At 39.3% G+C, this 14,844-nt stretch overlaps 1 long non-coding RNA gene across 1 annotated transcript in view; it reads left to right on the forward strand.

The window, feature by feature from the left end:
* Positions 1–6,147: 6,147 nt before the first annotated feature.
* The window catches only part of LOC138647542 (uncharacterized), a 44,476-nt gene continuing 35,779 nt past the window's right edge, over positions 6,148–14,844 (forward strand). The window contains exon 1 of the long non-coding RNA XR_011314993.1: positions 6,148–6,230. This is a non-coding gene — a long non-coding RNA (uncharacterized lncRNA). The remainder of the gene's footprint in view (positions 6,231–14,844) is intronic.

The following is a 14,844-nucleotide window of genomic DNA, read 5'->3' on the forward strand; positions in this document are numbered from 1 at the left end:
TCTCACTGGTGTTGCACTCACTGATTTAAGTAATTAATTTTCCCTTTTCTTTTCCCTTCGGCCCAGATCTCCATGACTTCTTCTTCCATCCATAACTCGTCCCTGCGAAATGTAACACACAGACATCTTTGGCTTTCTGTTTTTCCAGCCCCCTCCTCACAAACCCCCGCCTCTACACAAACCATATAGGCAGTAATAATGCCCCCTCTATGCCTCTATAGTAATATTATCCTCCTTTTGTGCCCCTCACAGTAACAGTGCCCCCTCTGTGCCCCGACAGAGTAATAATGTTCCCTCTGTTCTTCCTCTTACCAGTTCTCCTCTGTGCCTCCTTACAGTTACACAGCAACCTATAGCAATAATGTCCTCTGGTGCCTCCTTATAATAATTCCCCTTGACCCCTTATAATAATGACCCCTTATAATAATGACCCCATACCACCTTATAACAATGCAAACACACATAGTAATAATAATAATGTCTTCTGTGCTTTCCATATAATGATAGCGATCCCCCACTGTGCCTCCATATAATAATGCCACCCCTTCATTGTGCCTTCGTATAATCTTCACGTTTAGACCCTGTTTATTGTAATAATGCCCCTGAGCAGGGGTGTGTATAGAAATCACAGGACCTCATAGCAACTCACTATGATACTCCTTCTATGGCCCCCATACAGTATGATACCCCGATAAAGTATGATGCTCCCATACAGTATGATGCCCCTATACACTATGATGACCTCTTACAGTATGATGCCCCCATACACTATGAGGACCCCTTACAGTATGATGTCCCCATACAGTATGATGCCCCTATACACTCTGATGGCCCCATACAGTATGATGCCACTATACACTATGATGACACCAAAAGCAGATGAGTGGAAGCATGTGACCAAAAGAAGCAAGAAGACCATGGAGAAATCACCAACCACACAACTGAAGAACCGATATCAAATCTTTGTAGAGGATGAAGATGGCACACCTAAGGATGAAGCAATACCAGCAAGCAAAAAAGAAAAGGGCACACAGCAACAAGTGACAGCAAAAAGTACAGCCAAGAAGCAACGAAGAGTGGTGGTGGTGGGAGACTCACTACTGAGAGGCACCGAAGCAGCCATCTGCAGACCGGACATAACTGCAAGAGAAGTATGCTGCCTTCCAGGTGCGATGATCAAGGATGTGACCGATAGGATACCAAAGCTCTTCAGCTCCAAGGACGTCCACCCATTTCTTCTGATACATGTTGGCACCAATGACACGGCAAGGAAGGACCTACCGACAATCTGCAAGGACTTTGAAGAGTTGGGGAAGAAAGTAAAGGAACTGGATGCACAGGTAGTTTTTTCTTCTATCCTTCCAGTAGATGGGCATGGCACCAGGAGATGGAACAGGATCCTTGATGCAAACAACTGGCTAAGACGATGGTGCAGACAACAAGGATTTGGATTCCTGGACCACGGTGTGAATTACTGGTATGATGGACTCCTCGCCAGAGACGGACTACACCTCAACAAACCTGGGAAACACACATTCGCCAGAAGACTCGCTACACTCATCAGGAGGGCGTTAAACTAGAAGAAGAGGGGACGGGAAGAAAAACATTAGACTCGAACAAAGACGACCCAGGAAAACATACTCAGAAGGGAGGTAAGAACATTTCTAAAACAATCCACAGTGAGGAGATTGGAACAAAACAAAATCCTCTAAACTGCATGCTCGCAAACGCCAGAAGCCTGACAAACAAGATGGAAGAACTAGAAGCAGAAATATCTACAGGTAACTTTGACATAGTGGGAATAACCGAGACATGGTTAGATGAAAGCTATGACTGGGCAGTTAACTTACAGGGTTACAGTCTGTTTAGAAAGGATCGTAAAAATCGGAGAGGAGGAGGGGTTTGTCTCTATGTAAAGTCTTGTCTAAAGTCCACTTTAAGGGAGGATATTAGCGAAGGGAATGAGGATGTCGAGTCCATATGGGTTGAAATTCATGGAGGGAAAAATGGTAACAAAATTCTCATTGGGGTCTGTTACAAACCCCCAAATATAACAGAAAGCATGGAAAGTCTACTTCTAAAGCAGATAGATGAAGCTGCAACCCATAATGAGGTCCTGGTTATGGGGGACTTTAACTACCCGGATATTAACTGGGAAACAGAAACCTGTGAAACCCATAAAGGCAACAGGTTTCTGCTAATAACCAAGAAAAATTATCTTTCACAATTGGTGCAGAATCCAACCAGAGGAGCAGCACTTTTAGACCTAATACTATCTAATAGACCTGACAGAATAACAAATCTGCAGGTGGTTGGGCATTTAGGAAATAGCGACCACAATATTGTGCAGTTTCACCTGTCTTTCACTAGGGGGACTTGTCAGGGAGTCACAAAAACATTGAACTTTAGGAAGGCAAAGTTTGAACAGCTTAGAGATGCCCTTAATCTGGTAGACTGGGACAATATCCTCAGAAATGAGAATACAGATAATAAATGGGAAATGTTTAAGAACATCCTAAATAGGCAGTGTAAGCGGTTTATACCTTGTGGGAATAAAAGGACTAGAAATAGGAAAAACCCAATGTGGCTAAACAAAGAAGTAAGACAGGCAATTAACAGTAAAAAGAAAGCATTTGCACTACTAAAGCAGGATGGCACCATTGAAGCTCTAAAAAACTATAGGGAGAAAAATACTTTATCTAAAAAACTAATTAAAGCTGCCAAAAAGGAAACAGAGAAGCACATTGCTAAGGAGAGTAAAACTAATCCCAAACTGTTCTTCAACTATATCAATAGTAAAAGAATAAAAACTGAAAATGTAGGCCCCTTAAAAAATAGTGAGGAAAGAATGGTTGTAGATGACGAGGAAAAAGCTAACATATTAAACACCTTCTTCTCCACGGTATTCACGGTGGAAAATGAAATGCTAGGTGAAATCCCAAGAAACAATGAAAACCCTATATTAAGAGTCACCAATCTAACCCAAGAAGAGGTGCGAAACCGGCTAAATAAGATTAAAATAGATAAATCTCCGGGTCCGGAGGGCATACACCCACGAGTACTAAGAGAACTAAGTAATGTAATAGATAAACCATTATTTCTTATTTTTAGTGACTCTATAGCGACAGGGTCTGTTCCGCAGGACTGGCGCATAGCAAATGTGGTGCCAATATTCAAAAAGGGCTCTATAAGTGAACCTGGAAATTATAGGCCAGTAAGTCTAACCTCTATTGTTGGTAAAATATTTGAAGGGTTTCTGAGGGATGTTATTCTGGATTATCTCAATGAGAATAACTGTTTAACTCCATATCAGCATGGGTTTATGAGAAATCGCTCCTGTCAAACCAATCTAATCAGTTTTTATGAAGAGGTAAGCTATAGACTGGACCACGGTGAGTCATTGGACGTGGTATATCTCGATTTTTCCAAAGCGTTTGATACCGTGCCGCACAAGAGGTTGGTACACAAAATGAGAATGCTTGGTCTGGGGGAAAATGTGTGTAAATGGGTTAGTAACTGGCTTAGTGATAGAAAGCAGAGGGTGGTTATAAATGGTATAGTCTCTAACTGGGTCGCTGTGACCAGTGGGGTACCGCAGGGGTCAGTATTGGGACCTGTTCTCTTCAACATATTCATTAATGATCTGGTAGAAGGTTTACACAGTAAAATATCGATATTTGCAGATGATACAAAACTATGTAAAGCAGTTAATACAAGAGAAGATAGTATTCTGCTACAGATGGATCTGGATAAGTTGGAAACTTGGGCTGAAAGGTGGCAGATGAGGTTTAACAATGATAAATGTAAGGTTATACACATGGGAAGAGGGAATCAATATCACCATTACACACTGAACGGGAAACCACTGGGTAAATCTGACAGGGAGAAGGACTTGGGGATCCTAGTTAATGATAAACTTACCTGGAGCAGCCAGTGCCAGGCAGCAGCTGCCAAGGCAAACAGGATCATGGGGTGCATTAAAAGAGGTCTGGATACACATGATGAGAGCATTATACTGCCTCTGTACAAATCCCTAGTTAGACCGCACATGGAGTACTGTGTCCAGTTTTGGGCACCGGTGCTCAGGAAGGATATAATGGAACTAGAGAGAGTACAAAGGAGGGCAACAAAATTAATAAAGGGGATGGGAGAACTACAATACCCAGATAGATTAGCGAAATTAGGATTATTTAGTCTAGAAAAAAGACGACTGAGGGGCGATCTAATAACCATGTATAAGTATATAAGGGGACAATACAAATATCTCGCTGAGGATCTGTTTATACCAAGGAAGGTGACGGGCACAAGGGGGCATTCTTTGCGTCTGGAGGAGAGAAGGTTTTTCCACCAACATAGAAGAGGATTCTTTACTGTTAGGGCAGTGAGAATCTGGAATTGCTTGCCTGAGGAGGTGGTGATGGCGAACTCAGTCGAGGGGTTCAAGAGAGGCCTGGATGTCTTCCTGGAGCAGAACAATATTGTATCATACAATTATTAGGTTCTGTAGAAGGACGTAGATCTGGGGATTTATTATGATGGAATATAGGCTGAACTGGATGGACAAATGTCTTTTTTCGGCCTTACTAACTATGTTACTATGTTACTATGTTACTATGACACTTTACAGTATGATTCCCCCATAAAGTGTGATGCCCCCATGCAGTATGATGCCCCCATACAGTATGATGACCCCTTACAGTATGATGACCCCTTACATTATGATGACCCCTTACAGTATGATGCCCCTATACAGTATTATGCCCCCATGCAGTATGATGACCCCATGCACTATGATGACCCCTTACAGTATGATGCCTCCATACATTATGATGACCCCTTACAGTATGATGACTCCTTACAGTATGATGCCCCATACATTATGATGACCCCTTACAGTATGATGCCCCTTACAGTATGATGACCCCCTTACAGTATGATGCCCCCATACAGTATGATGCCACTATGCACTATGATGACCCCTTACAGTATGATGACTCCTTACAGTATGATGCCCCCATACATTATGATGACCCCTTACAGTATGATGCCCCTTACAGTATGATGACCCCCTTACAGTATGATGCCCCCATACAGTATGATGCCACTATGCACTATGATGACCCCTTACAGTATGATGACTCCTTACAGTATGATGCCCCCATACATTATGATGACTCCTTACAGTATGATGCCCCATACATTATGATGACCCCTTACAGTATGATGCCCCTTACGGTATGATGACCCCCTTACAGTATGATGCCCCCATACAGTATGATGCCACTATGCACTATGATGACCCCATACAGTATGATGCCACTATACACTATGATGACCCCATGCACTATGATGACCCCTTACAGTATCATGCCCCCATACAGTATGATGACCCCTTACAGTATGATGCCCCTTACAGTATGATGACCCCATACAGTATGATGCCACTATACACTATGATGACCCCATGCACTATGATGACCCCTTACAGTATGATGACTCCTTACACTATGATGACCCCTTACAGTATGATGCCCCTTACAGTATGATGCCCCTTACAGTATGATGACCCCATGCACTATGATGACCCCACACAGTAGGAGGAGAGTGATCTAAATAATCTTTTTTTATGCTTTTGTTTTTTTTTTCTTTCTTTATTAGGGGATTTGAACCCGCAATCATCTGATCGTTTGTACTATTTGCCATAATACTGGATTATGGTATATAAGAATATTGCAAAACTATTAAAAACTGGTGATATTGGGGGCAATGTCAGAGAGTTTGCATTGGGGCTTATGAGATATAAGTGGCACCACTAAGTAAATCCTAGACCAGGAAGGGGTAAAGGCAGTTATGGGGGGGGGGGGAGGGGTAACCGAATTGGGGGAGAACAGACACTTTGATAAAAACTCAGATGTTATTTTTACCCATGAATTAGGAAATGGATATAAATGTTTAGTCTTCTCTGAATCTGATTTACACTGACATTCTACGCAAGATTTGAAAACCCCAGCCTGGCGCAGTTCCCGGAACGGCGAGGACCACGTGTGCGCCTTGTGAGCAGTCACCGTACTTTAACTTTAATTTAATTTATTTTATTCCTCGCTACGAGGCAGGAGCTTTTCAGTGCCCCTTTGTATTTAGGGACGGTTTCCAGGGAGATCCTAAATTACAGCTGATGATGAGGACTGAAAAGTGCAAACATCTCATCGCTATCGTATGGAAGCATTGAGGTAAGGCGGACATGATGAGCGGCTAATTATCAGGAAGGCTTCAAAACAACATAATCAGGGCTGGGGTCTGCAAAAATAAGCAGTGGCCGTGAGGGGTGTTAATGGGGGAAATAAAGAAGGTTCCAGAAAAGGACCAACAATATATCGAGGTCAATTCTTTCAGCATCTCTGCAGCATTTTTTTCACCAATTAAATAAAAGGTATAAAAATAAAGTAAAAATGCAACGTAAACACAAATAAAAAAAACACAACACAAATGCACATATTGTACGATACATTTTTCCTGCTAAAAAAACCCCCTTTTTTTAGTGCATAAAAATCCACAGCAAATGTTCCAAGGGATTGTTCACTCTTGCATTTTGCTGCGTTTCTTTTTTATCGTGTTTTTCAAGGCTGCTTTTAACAATACTAGAAAAATGAAATAGATTTCTGACATCTGATGCACATGCTGCTTATTTGTTCTTTGAGGATTTTAACCATTGACGAGTTTTTTTCAAATCTGCAAAGTGTCAAATATTTCAGTGTTTTTCCAATGTGTTTTAGGGTAAGTTCACACAGGGCGTTTTTGCTGTGTGTTTTTTTTTTTCTGCTTTTTTTTCCGCTAATTTTCAGCTAATTTTCAGCTGCTTTTTACAGTACCAGCAACGCCTTTGAAATTTCAGAAATCTCATGCACACACAGTGTTTTTTTTGTGTGATCAGTATTTTGTGCTTTGCTGCGTTTGCTGGACATAGAGCATGTCACTTCTTTCAGCGTTTTTTCAGCGTTTTTCACCCATTGACTTGAATGGGTGGTGAAAAAACACAGCAAATACGCAGGTTGACTTTTCTTGCACCATATTTGCTGCAGAAAAGTCAAGGAGAGCCGGATGTGATGTTACACTCGGCTCTGCTACATCTAGATGGCAGGCTGCATGATGCGTCCATGCAGCCTGTCATCCAGCAGAGTGGACACGATCGACAATACAGTGTTTGACACGTTGTCATATGTATGACAGCGCGGCAAACACCGCTTCTGATTGGCGGTGAAATCCTCTCCGCCGGTCAGAGAGCCGTGGCTCCTCGCTGTCCAAAGACAGCGGGGGAGCTAAGCTGTGATCGGAGGTGTAAACTTCACGTCCGGTCACTGGTGTCAGCTGATGGGACTACTGCTCCCATCAGCTGACACCTACAGCCGCTAATTACAGTGAGATGGGAGTCTTCATCTGCCGCTCCTGCACTATAAACAATTTTTTTTTTTAAAACGGCGTGGGTTCCCCCTATTTTTGATAACCAGCCAGACAAAACTCACAGCTGGGGGCTGCAACCCCCAGCTGTCAGCTTCAGCAAGGCTAATTATCAAGAATAGAGGGGTCCTCACGTTTTGTTTTTTTTTTAAGTTATTTAAATAATTGACAATCCAATCCAATGGGCAGCACTTTGAGCATATTTTTTTACAAGTGGTCATAAACTTGTAAAGAAAAAATAAAGTTACGTTAAAACCAAGCACACCATTGTTTTTCTTGTGAAATTCTCAATAAGTTTGATGTTTCACATGACCCTCTTCCCATTGGAAAACATAAAGTTGGATCCAAAATGGCCGACTTTAAAATGGCCGCCTGGGTCACCACCCATCTTGAAAAGTTTTCCCCCTCCCATATACTAATGTGCCACAAACAGGAAGTTGATATCACAAACCATTCCCATTTTAATTAGGTGTATCCATATAAATGGCCCACCCTGTACTATAATACTGCCCCTATGTTCAATAATATAACCACTATACTACTGCTCCTATGTACAAGAAAATAACTACTATAATACTGCCCCTATGTACAAGAATATAACTATTATAATACTGCCCCTATGTACAAAAATATAACTACTATAATACTGCTCCTATGTACAAGAATATAACTACTATAATACTGCTCCTATGTACAAAAATATAACTACTATAATACTGCCCCAATGTACAAGAATATAACTATTATAATACTGCCCCTATGTACAAAAATATAACTACTATAATACTGCCCCTATGTACAATAATAAAACTACTCTAATACTGTCCCTATGTACAAGAATATAGCTACTATAATCCTGCTCCTATGTACAATAATATACTATAATACTGCGCCCTATGTACAGGAATATAACTACCATAATATTGCTCCTATGTACAAGAATATAATTGCTATAATACTGCTCCTATGTACAAGAATATAACTACAATAATACTGCCCCCTATGTACAAGAATATAACTACTATAATACTGCCCCTATGTACAAGAATATAACTACTATAATACTGCTCCTATGTACAAGAATATAACTACTATAATACTGCTCCTATGTACAAGAATATAACTACTATAATACTGCTCCTATGTACAAGAATATAACTACTATAATACTGCCCCTATGTACAAGAATATAACTACTATAATACTGCTCCTATGTACAAGAATATACCTACTATAATACTGCGATGACTCACCCTGAACTCCTATCTACTCCCTATAAGGGATAGGAATAGAAACAGAAGGCCAGATGGCTGTAGTTAACTTGTATAGATATGTGATCAAAAAAAAAAAAATACAGACCCTCCCCTCAAATGTGATGTGAGGTCAAGGGATAGAGCTATATATATATATATCAAGCGCACATACTATATACAAAAAACCAAATAAATCTACCAGTGGTTATGATACACAATACATAGCAAATGCTACAATATCAGATATACATTGAATATTCAGGACTGATAGAAACAATACATATAAACCATATAGATACATAAAACCGCGCTACCACATACATCCAGATATATAGCACCCAGATATTTCCAACAGTGTGAACAATGTGGCTGATGCACAACACAGCAATGAAAAAAATGATATACTCATCTGCTGCACTAAATAGTCCACAACTGAAGATCAGTCCAGATGTAGTGGCCAGCCAAATGATAACCGCGCAGATAACATCTCCAAAACACCTCTCGACGCGTTTCCCCCAAACAGAACTGGGTTCATCAGGAGAGACCAGATATGTACATGGCAGTGATGAATTGAAAAGATAGGGCTGCAATAAATTACCTGTGGGTCCCGCTTTTAAACAACCACTCTCGCATGATGGTTTCCTGTTTCATGGTTTACCAAGATAGTAATACCACAAACAGTCAAGAAGGCCCCAAGCGCATGAGAACCTACATAGTGCCTCCATAAAAAAGGAGGACAGGGAGGTCCCCATATACCAGAGGACTAACTCACACGCTCTAGCCGCCGAATAAAGCGGAAGCTACGACAGGAGAACCGCCAGAAGCGGCGCATGCGCCGTGGGCTGAATAGTCAATGGAGCGGCAAAATACGCAAGCGTACGAGGTGAGGTAGAACACACCCCCATCTGACTCTGCGCACGCACCGAAAGCCAATGGCTATAGAGACCGATAAGGAGCTAGTGCGCAGGTGCATACCATATGATAATGCTGACAAGCGGAGAACAAGTACGTACGCGCCGGCAAACATCAAGAGAGCAATGTGCGCAGGCGCAAAACCTCAATGAACGCTATAGCACCACAATATAGCCCAGATACAGCCGCTACAATAAACAAGCGCACAAGCTAATATGCCATATATAGATAGCAAAGCTCAAATAATGTGGCTCACATACGACAGCATATAACTAATAAAGCCCAAATAGAGACCCACCCAGGTACCACAGAAAAAATATATCAAAAACAGATTAATAAAGATAATGATAAATAGTGAATAAACATATTCACAAACAAAGACTGGCTAGTGATAATGGATCACTACATCATAGAAAGCAACAATAATTCTGCTGCTCATTTAGACCATCCGGTACAAGAGTACGCAGTTTGAATATCCATTGACACTCCTTTTGAAGGAGCAATTTATCAATATTACCACCACGAGGGTTACGACGCACAACCTCAAGGACACAGAACGAAATTGCCCTACTATCATTCGAATGGGCTAATCTGACATGTTTAGCTATTGGTGTATCCCGTCCATGCTTGATGTCACCAAGGTGCTCACCAATGCGTCTGCGCAGCTCTCTCCTGGTTTTCCCGATGTAATTAAGTGGACACAAGCAAGTGGCCATATATACCACTCCCTCAGATTTACAATTTGCAAAATCCCTCATATAATAAATTCTGGCTATAATACTGCCCCTATGTACAAGACTATAATTACTATAATACTGCTCCTATGTACAAGAATATAACTATTATAATACTGCCCCTATGTACAAAAATATAACTACTATAATACTGCCCCTATGTAAAATAATAAAACTACTCTAATACTGTCCCTATGTACAAGAATATAGCTACTATAATCCTGCTCCTATGTACAATAATATACTATAATACTGCGCCCTATGTACAGGAATATAACTACCATAATATTGCTCCTATGTACAAGAATATAATTGCTATAATACTGCTCCTATGTACAAGAATATAACTACAATAATACTGCCCCCTATGTACAAGAATATAACTACTATAATACTGCCCCTATGTACAAGAATATAACTACTATAATACTGCTCTTATGTACAAGAATATAACTACTATAATACTGCTCCTATGTACAAGAATATACCTACTATAATACTGCCCCTATGTACAAGACTATAATTACTATAATACTGCTCCTATGTACAAGAATATAACTACTCTAATACTGCCTCTATATACAAGAATATAACTACTATAATACTGCCTCTATATACAAGAATATAACTACTATAATACTGCTCCTATGTACAGGAATATAACTACCATAATATTGCTCCTATGTACAAGAATATAATTGCTATAATACTGTGCCTATGTACAAGAATATAACTACTATAATACTGCCCCAATGTACAAGAATATAACTACTATAATACTGCCCCTATGTACAAAAATATAACTACTATAATACTGCCCCAATGTACAAGAATATAACTATTATAATACTGCCCCTATGTACAAAAATATAACTACTCTAATACTGCTCCTATGTACAAGAATATAACTACAATAATACTGCCCCCTATGTACAAGAATATAACTGCTATAATACTGCTCCTATGTACAAGAATATAACTACTATAATACTGCCTCTATATACAAGAATATAACTACTATAATACTGCCTCTATATACAAGAATATAACTACTATAATACTGCTCCTATGTACAGGAATATAACTACCATAATATTGCTCCTATGTACAAGAATATCATTACTATAATACTGCTCCTATGTACAAGAATATAACTACTATAATACTGCCTCTATATACAAGAATATAACTACTATAATACTGCCTCTATATACAAGAATATAACTACTATAATACTGCTCCTATGTACAGGAATATAACTACCATAATATTGCTCCTATGTACAAGAATATAATTGCTATAATACTGTGCCTATGTACAAGAATATAACTACTATAATACTGCCCCAATGTACAAGAATATAACTACTATAATACTGCCCCTATGTACAAAAATATAACTACTCTAATACTGCTCCTATGTACAAGAATATAACTACAATAATACTGCCCCTATGTACAAGAATATAACTGCTATAATACTGCCCCAATGTACAAGAATATAACTATTATAATACTGCCCCTATGTACAAAAATATAACTACTCTAATACTGCTCCTATGTACAAGAATATAACTACAATAATACTGCCCCTATGTACAAGAATATAACTACTATAATACTGCCCCAATGTACAAGAATATAACTATTATAATACTGCCCCTATGTACAAAAATATAACTACTCTAATACTGCTCCTATGTACAAGAATATAACTACAATAATACTGCCCCTATGTACAAGAATATAACTGCTATAATACTGCTCCTATGTACAAGAATATAACTACTATAATACTGCTCCTATGTACAAGAATATAACTACTATAATACTGCTCCTATGTACAAGAATATAACTACAATAATACTGCCCCCATGTACAAGAATATAACTGCTATAATACTGCCCTATGTACAAGAATATAATTACTATAATACTGCTCCTATGTACAAGAATATAACTACTATAATACTGCCTCTATATACAAGAATATAACTACTATAATACTGCCTCTATATACAAGAATATAACTACTATAATACTGCTCCTATGTACAATTATATACTATAATACTGCCCCCTATGTACAGGAATATAACTACCATAATATTGCTCCTATGTACAACAATATAGTTGCTATAATACTGCGCCTATGTACAAGAATATAACTACTATAATACTGCCCCCTATGTACAAGAATATAACTGCTATAATACTGCCCCTATGTACAAGAATATAACTACTATAATACTGCTCCTATGTACAAGAATATAACTACTATAATACTGCCCCTATGTACAAGAATATAATTACTATAATACTGCTCCTATGTACAAGAATATAACTACAATAATACTGCCTCTATGTACAAGAATATAACTACTATAATACTGCCCCTATATACAAGAATATAACTACTATAATACTGCTCCTATGTACAAGAATATAACTACAATAATACTGCTCCTAGGTACAAGAATATAACTACAATAATACTGCCCCTATGTACAAGAATATAACTGCTATAATACTGCCCCTATATACAAGAATATAACTACTATAACACTGCCTCTATGTACAAGAATATATAGTCATGGCCAAAAGTATTGACACCCCTGCAATTCTGTCAGATAATACTCAGTTTCTTCCTGAAAATGATTGCAAACACAAATTCTTTGTTATTATTATCTTCATTTAATTTGTCTTAAATGGAAAAAACACAAAAAGAATTGTCCTAAAGTCAAATTGGAGATAATTCCACACCAAACATCAAAAGGGGTGGACAAAAGTATTGACACTGTTCGAAAAATCATGTGATGCTTCTCTGATTTGTGTAATTAACAGCAACTGTAACTTACCTGTGGCACCTAACAGGTGATGGCAATAACTAAATCACACTTGCAGCCAGTTGACATGGATTAAAGTTGACTCAACCTCTGTCCTGTGTCCTTGTGTGTACCACATTGAGCATGGAGAAAAGAAAGAAGACCAAAGAACTGTCTGAGGACTTGAGAAACCAAATTGTGAGGAAGCATGAGCAATCTCAAGGCTACAGGTCCATCTCCAAAGACCTGAATGTTCCTGTGTCTACAGTGCGCAGTGTCATCAAGAAGTGTAAAGCCCATGGCACTGTGGCTAACCTCCCTAGATGTGGACCGAAAAGAAAAATTGACAAGAGATTTCAACGCAAGATTGTGCGGATGTTGGATAAAGAACCTCGACTAACATCCAAACAAGTTCAAGCTGCCCTGCAGTCCGAGGGTACAACAGTGTCAACCCGTACTATCCGTCGGCGTCTGAATGAAAAGGGACTGTATGGTAGGAGACCCAGGAAGACCCCACTTCTTACCCTGAGACATAAAAAAGCCAGGCTGGAGTTTGCCAAAACTTACCTGAAAAGGCCTAAAACGTTTTGGAAGAATGTTCTCTGGTCAGATGAGACAAAAGTAGAGCTTTTGGGGCAAAGGCATCAACCTAGAGTTTACAGGAGAAAAAAAGAGGCATTCAAAGAAAAGAACACGGTCCCTACAGTCAAACATGGCGGAGGTTCCCTGATGTTTTGGGGTTGCTTTCCTGCCTCTGGCATTGAACTGCTTGACCGTGTGTATGGCATTATGAAGTCTGAAGACTACCAACAAATTTTGCAGCATAATGTAGGGCCCAGTGTGAGAAAGCTGGGTCTCCCTCAGAGGTCATGGGTCTTCCAGCAGGACAATGACCCAAAACACACTTCAAAAAGCACTAGAAAATGGTTTGAGAGAAAGCACTGGAGACTTCTAAGGTGGCCAGCAATGAGTCCAGACCTGAATCCCATAGAACACCTGTGGAGAGATCTAAAAATGGCAGTTTGGAGAAGGCACCCTTCAAATATCAGGGACCTGGAGCAGTTTGCCAAAGAAGAATGGTCTAAAATTCCAGCAGAGCATTGTAAGAAACTCATTGATGGTTACCGGAAGCGGTTGGTCGCAGTTATTTTGGCTAAAGGTTGTGCAACCAAGTATTAGGCTGAGGGTGCCAATACTTTTGTCTGGCCCATTCTTGGAGTTTTGTGTGAAATGATCAATGTTTTGCTTTTTGCTTCATTCTCTTTTGTGTTTTTTTCATTTAAGACAAATTAAATGAAGATAATAATACCAAATAATTTGTGTTTGCAATCATTTTCAGGAAGAAACTGAGTATTATCTGACAGAATTGTAGGGGTGTGAATACTTTTGGCCATGACTGTAACTACTATAATACTGCCCCTATGTGCAAGAATATAACTACCATAATACTTGTGAAGCAGAAGTCCAGCGTGGGTGATATCCATGAAAAATAACTTTTATTCCATTTTCATTAAAAGCACATAAGTCCAAAATCCATCTTTATATCCAAAGACACAAAAACGGGTGATTCCTACCAGTGCCGGTCACAGGCTTAAAGTGCATTTAAAATCATACGCGTTTCAACGGTCGTGCCGCCTTAGTCATTGTGATAGAAATAAAACGAAAGAG

The sequence above is a fragment of the Ranitomeya imitator genome, chromosome 8 (genome assembly GCF_032444005.1).
Source record: "Ranitomeya imitator isolate aRanImi1 chromosome 8, aRanImi1.pri, whole genome shotgun sequence".
Classification (NCBI taxonomy): Eukaryota; Metazoa; Chordata; class Amphibia; order Anura; family Dendrobatidae; genus Ranitomeya; species Ranitomeya imitator.